The sequence below is a fragment of the Pristiophorus japonicus genome, chromosome 1, assembly GCF_044704955.1.
Source record: "Pristiophorus japonicus isolate sPriJap1 chromosome 1, sPriJap1.hap1, whole genome shotgun sequence".
Taxonomy (NCBI): Eukaryota; Metazoa; Chordata; class Chondrichthyes; family Pristiophoridae; genus Pristiophorus; species Pristiophorus japonicus.
The window spans coordinates 21,135,796-21,149,956 of record NC_091977.1 but is presented as its reverse complement, the minus strand read 5'-3'; the positions used below and the strand labels follow the sequence as shown (position 1 = coordinate 21,149,956).

Sequence of the window (14,161 nt, the reverse complement as noted above, 5' to 3'; positions counted from 1 at the left end):
AAAATGGAAAAAAGACTTGCATTTAAAAAGCACTTTTCACGCTCTCAGGACGTCCCAAAGTGCTTTAAAGCCACCATTGAAGTACTATTGAAGTGTAGTCACTGTTGTAATGTCGGAAAAGTGGTAGCGAATTTGTGCACAGCAAGCTCCCACAAACAGCAATTTGACAATGACCAGATAATCTCTTTTTGTGTTGGTTGAAGGATAACTATTGGCCAGAACACCAGGGATAACTCCCCTGCTCTTCTTTGAAATAGTGCCTCATAGAAACATAGAAAATAGGTGCAGGAGCAGGCCATTCAGCCCTTCTAGCCTGCACCGCCATTCAATGAGTTCATGGCTGAACATGAAACTTCAGTACCCCCTTCCTGCTTTCACGCCATACCTCTTGAACCCCCGAGTAATAAGGACTTCATCTAACTCCCTTTTGAATATATTTAGTGAATTGGCCTCAACTACTTTCTGTGGTAGAGAATTCCACAGGTTCACCACTCTCTGGGTGAAGAAGTTTCTCCTTATCTCGGTCCTAAATGGCTTACCCCTTATCCTTAGACTGTGACCCCTGGTTCTGGACTTCCCCAACATTGGGAACATTCTTCCTGTATCCAACCTGTCCAAACCCGTCAGAATTTTAAACGTTTCTATGAGGTCCCCTCTCACTCTTCTGAACTCCAGTGAATACAAGCCCAGTTGATCCAGTCTTTCTTGATAGGTCAGTCCCACCATCCCGGGAATCAGTCTGGTGAATCTTCGCTGCACTCCCTCAATAGCAAGAATGTCCTTCCTCAGGTTAGGAGACCAAAACTGTACACAATACTCCAGGTGTGGCCTCACCAAGGCCCTGTACAACTGTAGCAACACCTCCCTGTCCCTGTACTCAAATCCCCTCGCTATGAAGGCCAACATGCCATTTGCTTTCTTAACCGCCTGCTGTACCTGCATCCAACCTTCAATGACTGATGTACCATGACACCCAGGTCTCTTTGCACCTTCCCTTTTCCTAATCTGTCACCATTCAGATAATAGTCTGTCTCTCTGTTATTACCACCAAAGTGGATAACCTCACATTTATCCACATTATACTTCATCTGCCACGCATTTGCCCACTCACCTAACCTATCCAAGTCACTCTGCAGCCTCATAGCATCCTCCTCGCAGCTCACACTGCCACCCAACTTAGTGTCATCCGCAAATTTGGAGATACTACATTTAATCCCCTCGTCTAAATCATTAATGTACAATGTAAACAGCTGGGGCCCCAGCACAGAACACTGCGGTACCCCACTAGTCACTGCCTGCCATTCCGAAAAGTACCCATTTACTCCTACTCTTTGCTTCCTGTCTGACAACCAGTTCTCAATCCACGTCAGCACACTACCCCCAATCCCATGTGCTTTAACTTTGCACATTAATCTCCTGTGTGGGACCTTGTCGAAAGCCTTCTGAAAGTCCAAATATACCACATCAACTGGTACTCCTTTGTCCACTTTATTGGAAACATCCTCAAAAAATTCCAGAAGATTTGTCAAGCATGATCTCCCTTTCACAAATCCATGCTGACTTGGACCTATCATGTCACCAATTTCCAATAATTGATTCCATCATTTTACCCACTACTGAGGTCAGGCTGACCGGTCTATAATTCCCTGTTTTCTCTCTCCCTCCTTTTTTAAAAAGTGGGGTTACATTGGCTACCCACCACTCCATAGGAACTGATCCAGAGTCAATGGAATGTTGGAAAATGACTGTCAATGCATCCGCTATTTCCAAGGCCACCTCCTTAAGTACTCTGGGATGCAGTCCATCAGGCCCTGGGGATTTATCGGCCTTCAATCCCATCAATTTCCCCAACACAATTTCCCGACTAATAAAGATTTCCCTCAGTTCCTCCTTACTAGACACTCTGACCACCTTTTATATCCGGAAGGTTGTTTGTATCCTCCTTAGTGAATACCGAACCAAAGTACTTGTTCAATTGGTCTGCCATTTCTTTGTTCCCCGTTATGACTTCCCCTGATTCTGACTGCAGGGGACCTATGTTTGTCTTTACTAACCTTTTTCTCTTTACATACCTATAGAAACTTTTGCAATCCGCCTTAATGTTCCCTGCAAGCTTCTTCTCGTACTCCATTTTCCCTGCCCGAATCAAACCTTTTGTCCTCCTCTGCTGAGTTCTAAATTTCTCCCAGTCCCCAGGTTCGCTGCTATTTCTGGCCAATTTGTATGCCACTTCCTTGGCTTTAATACTATCCCTGATTTCCCTCGATAGCCACGGTTGAGCCACCTTCCCTTTTTTATTTTTACGCCAGACAGGAATGTACAATTGTTGTAATTCATCCATGCGATCTCTAAATGTCTGCCATTGCCCATCCACAGTCAACCCCTTAAGTATCATTAGCCAATCTATCTTAGCCAATTCATGCCTCATACCTTCAAAGTTACCCTTCTTTAAGTTCTGGACCATGGTCTCTGAATTAACTGTTTCATTCTCCATCCTAATGCAGAATTCCACCATATTATGGTCACTCTTCCCCAAGGGGCCTCGCACAATGAGATTGCTAATTAATCCTCTCTCATTACACAACACCCAGTCTAAGATGGCCTTCCCCCCCTAGTTGGTTCCTTGACATATTGGTCTAGAAAACCATCCCTTATGCACTCCAGGAAATCCTCCTCCACCGTATTGCTTCCAGTTTGGCTAGCCCAATCTATGTGCATATTAAAGTCACCCATTATAACTGCTGCATCTTTATTGCATGCATTCCTAATTTCCTGTTTGATGCCCTCCCCAACATCACTACTACTGTTTGGAGGTCTGTACACAACTCCCACTAACGATTTTTGCCCTTTAGTGTTCTGCAGCTCTACCCATATAGATTCCACATCATCCAAGCTAATGTCTTTCCTAACTATTGCATTAATCTCCTCTTTAACCAGCAATGCTACCCCACCTCCTTTTCCTTTTATTCTATCCTTCCTGAATGTTGAATACCCCTGGATGTTGAGTTCCCAGCCCTGATCATCCTGGAGCCACGTCTCCGTAATCCCAATCACATCATATTTGTTAACATCTATTTGCACAGTTAATTCATCCACCTTATTGCGGATACTCCTTGCATTAAGACACAAAGCCTTCAGGCTTGCTTTTTTAACACCCTTTGTCCTTCTAGAATTTTGCTGTACAGTGGCCCTTTTTGTTCTTTGCCTTGGGTTTCTCTGCCCTCCACTTTTCCTCATCTCCTTTCTGTCTTTTGCTTTTGCCTCATTTTTGTCTCCCTCTGTCTCCCTGCATAGGTTCCCATCCCCCTGCAATATTAGTTTAACTCCTCCCCAACAGCACTAGCAAACACTCCCCCTAGGACATTGGTTCCGGTCCTGCCCAGGTGCAGACCGTCCGGTTTGTACTGGTCCCACCTCTCCCAGAACCGGTTCCAATGCCCCAAGAATTTGAATCCCTCCCTGCTGCACCACTGCTCAAGCCATGTATTCATCTGCGCTATCCTGCGATTCCTACTCTGACTAGCACGTGGCACTGGTAGCAATCCCGAGATTACTACTTTTGAGGTCCTACTTTTTAATTTAGCTCCTAGCTCCTTAAATTCTTTTCGTAGGACCTCATCCCTTTTTTTACCTATGTCGTTGGTACCAATGTGCACCACGACAACTGGCTGTTCTCCCTCCCATTTCAGAATGTCCTGCACCCGCTCCGAGACATCCTTGACCCTTGCACCAGGGAGGCAACATACCATCCTGGAGTCTCGGTTGCCTCGGGATCTTTTACTTCCACCTGAGAGAGCAGACAGGGCCGAGTTTTAACGTCTCATTCCAACAACGGCACCTCCAGCAGTGCAGCACTTTCTCAGCACTGCACTGGCTCAATTTTTGTGCTCAAGTCTCTAGAGCGGGCCTTGAACCCACAATCTTCCGACGAGAGTGCTACCCACTGAGCCATGGCTGACACACTTTTATAATAAAAAAAAATTTAAAATTCACAGGAAGGTACAGTGTACAACAATGGGATATTATCCAGTTAAACAAAGCTACATCACTGATAACTTGGCTCAATATGGGACCTAGAAGTGAAGATGTGAAGGCTCGGTTTTCCCTATTCAGTGAATGTCCTGATGGCTCATGTGACCTCAGCCGGACAAGCGACTGGAATCTATCAGCATTGTATACTGTTAAACTCCAGCAGTTCCTGTGCACACACTTTGGGATCCCTGTGCCCAAGTTCTATGGTGGTTTCCTGTTTGGGCAAACAAAATGGTATCGTGATTTGAAAAATTTCAAACCAGGTAATCAATTCCCATGTGTGTTGGACAAAAAATACATAAGAATTAGGAGCAGGAGTAGGCAATACGGCCACTTGAGCCTACTCTGCCATTCAATAAGTTCATGGCTGACCTCAACTTCACTTTTCCGTCCAATCAGACCAAAAATCTATCTCCGTCTTGAATATACTTAAAGACTCTGGATCTACAGGCTTTTGTGGTAGAGAATTGTAAAAATTCATAACCCTCTGAGTGATGAAATTCCTTCTCATCTCAGCCTTAAAAGGTAGGCCCCTTATCCTGAGACTACACCCTAGTTCTAGACTCTCCAGCCAAGGGATACAACCTCTCAGCATCTACCCTGTCAGTCCCCCTCAGAATCTTGTCTGTTTCAATGAAATCACCTCTCATTCATCTAGCTTTCAGAGAGTATAAACCCATTATACACAATCTCTCCTCATAGGACAGCCCTCTCATCCCAGGGATCAATCTAGTAAATTTTCGTTGCACCGCCTCTAAGTCAAGTAATTCCTTCCTCAGATAAGAAGACGAAAATTGCACAGTACTCCAAGTGTGCGCACACCAGAGCCTGATACAATTGTAGCAAAACTTCCTTAGTCTTGTACTCTAACCCCCTTGCAATAAAGGCCAACATGCCATTTGCTTTCCTAATTGCTGTACCTGCATGCTAACTTTGAGTTTCCTGTACAATGACACCTAAATCTCTCAAATACCAATATTTAATAGTTTCTCACCATTTTTTTTAAATTCTGTTTTGCTATTCTTCCTACCAAAGTGAATAACATTTTTGTTCTCAACTCCTATAAGGCTGGAATTGGCTATTGTTGGGTAAAAGAACAGAAGAACATAAGAAATAGGAGCAGGAGTAGGCCATTCGGCTCCTCAAGCCTGCTCCGCCACTCAGTAAGATCATGGCCGATCTGATCATGGACTCAGCTCCACTTCCCTGCCCACTCCCCGTAACCCTTTATTCCTTTATCGCTCAAAAATCTGTATATCCGCCTTAAATATATTTAATGACCCAGTCTCCACAGCTCTCTGGGGCAGATAATTCCACAGATTTACAACCTTCTGAGAAGAAATTCCTCCTCATCTCAGTTTTAAATGGGCGGCCCCTTATTCTAAGACTATGTCGCCTAGTTTTAGTTTCCCCTATGTGTGGTAATATCCTCTCTGCATCCACCTTGTTGAGCCCCCTCATTATCTTCTGAACTCCAATGAGTATAGATCCAACCTACTCAACTTATCTTCATAAGTCAATCCCCTCATCTCTGGAATCAACCAGTGAACCCTCTCTGAACAGCCTCCAATGCACGTATATCCTTCCTTAAATACGGAGACCAAAACTGTACGCAGTACTCCAGGTGTGGCCTCACCAATACCCTGTACATTTGTAGCAGGACTTCTCTGCTTTTATACTCTATCCCCCTTGCAATAAAGGCCAACATTCCATTTACCTTCCTGATTACATGCTGTACCTGCATACTAACTTTTTGTGTTTCATGTACAAGGATCCCCAGGTCCCTCTGTACTGCAGCACTTTGCAATTTTTCTACATTTAAATTATAATTTGCTTTTCTATTATTTCTGCCAAAGTATCTAGCTGGCTGACTAACTTCTTAAATACAACTTTTTAAGTTATGCCTTTTACTATTTTTTTTAGAAGGCAAAATAAAGTTACTTTATTTAACGTATTAATGCTGTAGAATATTACTATTGTAAGAACCACAACTAATTGAGGAAGGGGATTTGAAATTTCAAAAACATACTAGAAAAAGATTTATGAAAGATAACTTTACATGTCGGGTTTTATTTGTGATGGAATGTGTTAAGCGCAGCTTTGAGGTGACCAGTTGAAAGGAAAAAAGGCACATTTTTATAATGCCTCATTCAATCTCTCAAACTTAAGTTGGCACTGGTCAGTGTCCGACTATATTTTGTGCTCCAATCCTGATTGGGGCTTGAAGCTACAACCTTCTGACTTAAGTAAAATGCTGCTAATTGAGCCAAGCTGACAAGTTGCTTACTCCTTCAGAACGGTAACCTTGGTTACCATTGAAAATGTGTTCTGTTGCAATTAATTTATTTTGAAATGAGTCTCCGCCCCTGCCTCAGCACATCTGCTGAAAACCTCATCAATGCCTTGGTTACCTGCAGACTCAACTATTCTAATGCTCTCCTGGCCGGTTTCCCACCTTGCAACCTCTGTTAACTTGAAGTCATCCAAAGATCTGCTGCCCATATCCCCAATCCGTACCAAGTCCCGTTCACCCATTACCCCTGTGCTCGCTGACCTATATTGGCTCCTGGTCTAGCAATGCCTCAATTTTAAAATCCTCATCCTTATGTTCAAATAAGGTTCCTCCCGATCTCTCTAACTCCCTCAAGATCTACAACTCTCCGATCTCTGAGCTCCTCCAATTTTGGCCTCTTGCACCTCCCTGATTTTAATCGCTCCACCATTAGTGGGCATGCCTTCAGCTGCCTTGGTCCTAATCTCTGGAAATCCTTCCCTAAACCTCTCCTTAAAATCTACGTCTTTGACCAAACTTTGACCAACCTGTCCTAACATCTCTATGTGGCTCGGTGTCACATTTTGTCTGATAACACTCCTGTGAAGTGCCTTGGACATTTTTATTGTTGGAGGAGCTATATAACTGCACTTTATTCTTCTTGGCTTTGGATGATTATCTGGTAAAGACTGGTGTAGAATTCTAGAAGGGCAAGTGAAGTAACCAATTAAATAGTTTTTGAGTTGCAGTTCTGTAGGGACAACGTAACTCAAAATCCCCAGGGCCTGATGGACTGCATCCCAGAGTACTTAAGGAGGTGGCCTTGGAAATAGTGGATGCGTTGACAGTCATTTTCCAACATTCTATTGACTCTGGATCAGTTCCTATAGAGTGGAGGGTAGCTAATGTAACCCCACTTTTTAAAAAAGGAGGGAGAGAGAAAACAGGGAATTATAGACCGGTCAGCCTGACATCGGTAGTGGGTAAAATGATGGAATCAATTATTAAGGATGTCATAGCAGTGCATTTGGAAAGAGGTGACATGATAGGTCCAAGTCAGCATGGATTTGTGAAAGGGAAATCATGCTTGACAAATCTTCTGGAATTTTTTGAGGATGTTTCCAGTAGAGTGGACAAGGGAGAACCAGTTGATGTGGTATATTTGGACTTTCAGAAGGCGTTCGACAAGGTCCCACACAAGAGATTGATGTGCAAAGTTAGAGCACATGGGATTGGGGGTAGTGTACTGACATGGATTGAGAACTGGTTGTCAGACAGGAAGCAAAGAGTAGGAGTAAATGGGTACTTTTCGGAATGGCAGGCAGTGACTAGTGGGGTACCGCAAGGTTCTGTGCTGGGGCCCCAGCTGTTTACATTGTACATTAATGATTTAGATGAGGGGATTAAATGTAGTATCTCCAAATTTGCGGATGACACTAAGTTGGGTGGCAGTGTGAGCTGCGAGGAGGATGCTGTGAGGCTGCAGAGCGACTTGGATAGGTTAGGTGAGTGGGCAAATGCATGGCAGATGAAGTATAATGTGGATAAATGTGAGGTTATCCACTTTGGTGGTAAAAACAGAGAGACAGACTATTATCTGAATGGTGACAGATTAGGAAAAGGGGAGGTGCAAAGAGACCTGGGTGTCATGGTACATCAGTCATTGAAGGTTGGCATGCAGGTGCAGCAGGTGGTTAAGAAAGCAAATGGCATGTTGGCCTTCATAGCAAGGGGATTTGAGTACAGGGGCAGGGAGGTGTTGCTGCAGTTGTACAGGGCCTTGGTGAGGCCACACCTGGAGTATTGTGTACAGTTTTGGTCTCCTAACCTGAGGAAGGACATTCTTGCTATTGAGGGAGTGCAGCGAAGGTTCACCAGACTGATTCCCGGGATGGCGGGACTGACCTATCAAGAAAGACTGGATCAACTGGGCTTGTATTCACTGGAGTTCAGAAGAATGAGAGGGGACCTCATAGAAACATTTAAAATTCTGACGGGGTTAGACAGGTTAGATCCAGGAAGAATGTTCCCAATGTTGGGGAAGTCCAGAACCAGAGGTCACAGTCTAAGGATAAGGGGTAAGCCATTTAGGACCGAGATGCGGAGGAACTTCTTCACCCAGAGAGTGGTGAACCTGTGGAATTCTCTACCACAGAAAGTTGTTGAGGCCAATTCACTAAATATATTCAAAAAGGAGTTAGATGAGGTCCTTACTACTAGGGGGATCAAGGGGTATGGCGAGAAAGCAGGAATGGGGTACTGAAGTTGAATGTTCAGCCATGAACTCATTGAATGGCGGTGCAGGCTAGAAGGGCCGAATGGCCTACTCCTGCACCTATTTTCTATGTTTCTATGTCTTCTGTGGAACTGATGAAAGGTCATCAACCTGAAACGTTAACTCTGTTGCTCTCTCCATAGATGCCGCCTGACCTGCTGAGTATTTCCAGCATTTTATTCTTTTATAATAGTTATTTGGAGATTTCACCATTCCCTCTAACTTTATTTCCTCTCTTCTGTTGACAGCATCTGAGTGCTTGCTTGGGGCATGGTTCTACAGAGCTCTTTTGGCCATGTACAGCCTTGACCATGATGTTGACAGACTATTCCACTGTGCAGGCATCATGGTGGTCACCATAACTTTTCTTCATGCCTTAAACAGCTTTTTTTTGCTTATGTTTAACTTGCATTATCAATACCCTTGCCATTGTTCTATGCACTGCCCAATATTCCCACCATTTTCACATTAACTGCAACGCTATGTGCCTTTTCTGTTTCTCACTGATCATTTCTTGGAGTGTGCATCCCTGCTGTCAAAAGAATCTTTTTTTGCTACACTTACATTTTTTTTAAGTAGCATCTATACCCTTTCTTTGGATTATGGCATATTACAGGTTACATAAAGTGAAGGTCTCATAATCCAGTACATTTGGCTAACTCTGTATTGAGGGTTGACGGGGCTGTTCTTCCCTTGATCGAGGTGGCTTTGGATAGTCAAGAAGGGTGGGTGATGGGGCTCATTGAGCACTGGCTGAAGGCAGGGTTGAGGCACTGTGCAACCTTTCAGGGAACTGGTGTGAGAAAAACAGGAGCAGTTATATGGAAACAGGTAGAATTTACAGCACAGAAACAGGCCATTCAGCCCAACTGGTCTATGCTCCACACAAGCCTCATCTCACTCTATCAGCATATCCCTCTATTCCTTTCTCCCTCAGGTACTGATCTAGCTTCCCCTTAAAAGGCATCGTATTCACCTCAACCACTCCATGTGGTAACAAGTTCAACATTCCAAACATTCTCTGGGTAAAAAGGTTCTCCTGAATTCCCCATTGGATTTATTAGTAATCATCTTATATGTATGGCCCCTAGTTTTTGACACCCTGCAAATAGAAACATCTTGTCCACATATAGGCTGAGGTCTCTTGGGTCACAGGGTCACTTTGGTTCTTTTTGTCGGAGAGGTGGGCGGCGGGAGTTAGAAACTAAGGGCCCAAGTTTCCACATGATTTGCGCCTGATTTTTAGGAGCAACTGGTGGAGAACGGACTATCTTAGAAATCGCATTTCTCCACATTTTTTTTTCTGCAGTTCTAGTCAGATAGAACAGTTCTACTTTGGAACAGAATTTTTTCTTCAAAAGGGGGCGTGTCTGGCCACTGACGCCTGATTTCAAAGTTTCCACAGTGAAAACGTACTCCAAACTAACTTAGAATGGAGCAAGTGAAGATTTTTGTAGAACTGAAAAAACCTGTTCGACACATTAAAAAATCAGGCGCAGGTTACAAATTAGGCGTCCAGAACGAGATGGGGGGGGGGAAGGGAAGTCATTAAATTCGACAATAAATCCTTATTTATACTTCTACAAATATTATACAAATAAATCCAATCTGAATAAACATTTATAAGCCAAGAAAAGATTAAATAAACCATCTTCCTACCTGTGTGAAAGTGCTTCAGCCAGGGAGAATGCTGCAGGCGTTCGTTCCCGCGGGGGGAAGAAAACAGCCGTTAGTTCCCGCGGGGCGGGGGGGGGGGGGTGGGGGGAGGAGGAGACAGCCGTTCGTTCCCGCGGGGGGGTGGGGAAGGAAACAGCCGTTCGTTTCCGCGGAGCGGGGGGGGGAGGAGGAGACAGTGAGAAGGCTGCAAGAAGCCTCAGTGCTGATGTGCTGATGGCAATGTGCTTTTATTAAAAAATTTTCAAAAATTAAACAGCTACAAAGAACGACAAAAATGGCCGAGTGCCAATGTTTCCTTCACACTGCGCGTGCGCGTGGCAGGAAAAAAACTAATTTAAATACTACCCGCCCCCTCCCACTTACAAAATCGGCGCGAGTGTAGGCTCCGCCCCCCTGGGCGCTGCGCCAAACAGACAAGGAGCTGCAGGGCTCTCCAGAATCGCTCGGAGGGGCGCCCGTTTTTTATCGTGTGGAAACTTGGGCCCATAGAAACATAGAAAATAGGTGCAGGAGTAGGCCATTCGGCCTTTCGAGCCTGCATCGCCATTCAATGAGTTCATGGCTGAACATGCAACTTCAGAACCCCATTCCTGCTTTCTCGCCATACCCCTTGATCCCCTAGTAGTAAGGACTACATCTAACTCCTTTTTGAATATATTTAGTGAATTGGCCTCAACAACTTTCTGTGGTAGAGAATTCCACAGGTTCACCACTCTCTGGGTGAAGATGTTTCTCCTCATCTCGGTCCTAAGTGGCTTACCCCTTATCCTTAGACTGTGTCCCCTGGTTCTGGACTTCCCCAACATTGGGTACAGTCTTCCCGCATCTAACCTGTCTAAACCCGTCAGAATTTTAAACGTTTCTATGAGATACCCTCTCATTCTCCTGAACTCCAGTGAATACAAGCCCAGTTGATCCAGTCTTTCTTGATATGTCAGTCCCGCCATCCCGGGAATCAGTCTGGTGAACCTTCGCTGCACACCCTCAATAGCAAGAATGTCCTTCCTCAAGTTAGGAGACCAAAACTGTACACAGTACTCCAGGTGTGGCCTCACAAAGGCCCTGTACAACTGTAGTAACATCTCCCTGCCCCTGTACTCAAATCCCCTCGCTATGAAGGCCAACATGCCATTTGCTTTCTTAACCGCCTGCTGTACCTGCATGCCATCCTTCAATGACTGATGTACCATGACACCCAGGTCTCGTTGCACCTCCCTTTTTCCTAATCTGTCACCATTCAGATAATAGTCTGTCTCTCTGTTTTTACCACCAAAGTGGATAACCTCACATTTATCCACATTATACTTCATCTGCCATGCATTTTCCCACTCACCTAACCTATCCAAGTCACTCTGCAGCCTCATAGTATCCTCCTCGCAGCTCACACTGCCACCCAACTTAGTGTCATCCGCAAATTTTGAGATACGACATTTAATCCCCTCGTCTAAATCATTAATGTACAATGTAAACAGCTGGGGCCCCAGCACAGAACCTTGCGGTACCCCACTAGTCACTGCCTGCCATTCTGAAAAGTACCCATTTACTCCTACTCTTTGCTTCCTGTCTGCCAATCAGTTCTCAATCCACGTCAGCACACTACCCCCAATTCCATGTGCTTTAACTTTGCACATCAATCCCTTGTCGAAAGCCTTCTGAAAGTCCAAATACACCACATCAACTGGTTCTCTGTTGTCCACTCTACTGGAAACATCCTCAAAAAATTCCAGAAGATTTGTCAAAAATGATTTCCCTTTCATAAATCCATGCTGACTTGGACCTATCATGTCACCTCTTTCCAGATGTGCTGCTATGACATCCTTAATAATTGATTCCATCATTTTACCAACTACTGATGTCAGGCTGACCGGTCTATAATTCCCTGTTTTCTCTCTCCCTCCTTTTTTAAAAAGTGGGGTTACATTGGCTATCCTCCACTCCATAGGAACTGATCCAGAGTCCATGAAATGTTGGAAAATGACTGTCAATGCATCAACTATTTCCAAGGCCACCTCCTTAAGTACTCTGGGATGCAGTCCATCAGGCCCTGGGGATTTATCGGCCTTCAATCCCATCAATTTCCCCAACACAATTTCCTGACTAATAAGGATTTCCCTCAGTTCCTCCTTCTTACTAGACCCTCGTGACCCTTTTTATATCCAGAAGGTTGTTTGTGTCCTCCTTAGTGAATACCGAATCAAAGCACTTGTTCAATTGGTCTGCCATTTCTTTGTTCCCCGTTATGACTTCCCCTGGTTATGACTGCAGAGGACCTACACTTGTCTTTACTAACCTTTTTCTCTTCACATATCGATAGAAACTTTTGCAGTCGTCTTAATGTTCCCTGCAAGCTTCCTCTTGTACTCTATTTTCCCTGCCCTAATCAAACCCTTTGTCCTCCTCTGCTGAATTCTAAATTTCTCCCAGTCCCCGGGTTCACTGCTATTTCTGGCCAATTTGTATGCCACTTCCTTGGCTTTAATACTATCCCTGATTTCCCTTGATAGCCACGGTTGAGCCACCTTCCCTTTTTTATTTTTACGCCAGACAGGGATGTACAATTGTTGTAGTTCATCCATGCGGTCTCTAAATGTCTGCCGTTGCCCATCCACAGTCAACCCCTTAAGTATCATTCACCAATCTATCCTAGCCAATTCACGCCTCATACCTTCAAAGTTACCCTTCTTTAAGTTCTGGACCATGGTCTCTGAATTAACTGTTTCATTCTCCATCCTAATGTAGAATTCCACCATATTATGGTCACTCTTTCCCAAGGGGCCTCGCACAACAAGATTGCTAATTAATCCACTCCCATTACACAACACCCAGTCTAAGATGGCCTCCCCTCTAGTTGGTTCCTCGACATATTGGTCTAGAAAACCATCCCTTATGCACTCCAGGAAATCCTCCTCCACCGTATTGCTTCCAGTTTGGTTAGCCCAATCTATGTGCATATTAAAGTCACCCATGATAACTGCTGCATCTTTATTGCATGCACCCCTAATTTCCTGTTTGATGCCCTCCCCAACATCACTACTACTGTTTGGAGGTCTGTACACAACTCCCACGAACGTTTTTTACCCTTTGGTGTTCTGCAGCTCTACCCATATAGATTCCACATCATCCAAGCTACTGTCCTTCCTAACTATTGCATTAATCTCCTCTTTAACCAGCAATGCTACCCCACCTCCTTTTCCTTTTATTCTATCCTTCCTGAATGTTGAATACCCTTGGATGTTGAGTTCCCAGCCCTGATCATCCTGGAGCCACGTCTCTGTAATCCCAATCACATCATATCTGTTAACATCTATTTGCACAGTTAATTCATCCACCTTATTACGGATACTCCTTGCATTAAGACACAAAGCCTTCAGGCTTGTTTTTTAACACCCTTTGTCCTTTTAGAATTATGATGTAGTGTGGCCCTTTTTGTTTCTTGCCTTCGTTTACTCGGCCTTCCACTATTGCTTTTTACCTTTCTACCATCTGTTTCTGACTCCATATTACTTCGCCCTATCTCTCTGCATAGGTTCCCATCCCCCTGCCATATTAGTTTAAACACTCCCGAACTGCATTAGCAAATGTTACCCCTAGGACATCAGTTCCAGTCCTGCCCAAGTGCAGACCGTCCCTTTTGTACAGGTCCCACTTCCCCCAGAAATGGTTCCAATATTCCAGGAATTTGAATCCCGCCCTCTTGCACCACTGCTCAAGCCACATATTTATTCTAACTATCTTGCTCCCTCTACTCTGATTAGCACGTGGCACTCGTAGCAATCCAGAGATTACTACCTTTTGAGGTCCTACTTTTTAATTTAACTCCTAGCTCCCTAAATTCAGCTTGTAGGACCTATTCCCGCCTCTTACCTATATCGTTGGTACCTACATGTATCACGACAACTGGCTGT

General features: G+C 44.4%; 1 protein-coding gene across 8 annotated transcripts in view; it reads left to right on the top strand.

The window, feature by feature from the left end:
• The window catches only part of nek1 (NIMA-related kinase 1), a 226,766-nt gene that overhangs the window by 146,610 nt on the left and 65,995 nt on the right, over positions 1-14,161 (top strand). The gene's annotated exons all lie outside the window — the stretch shown is intronic.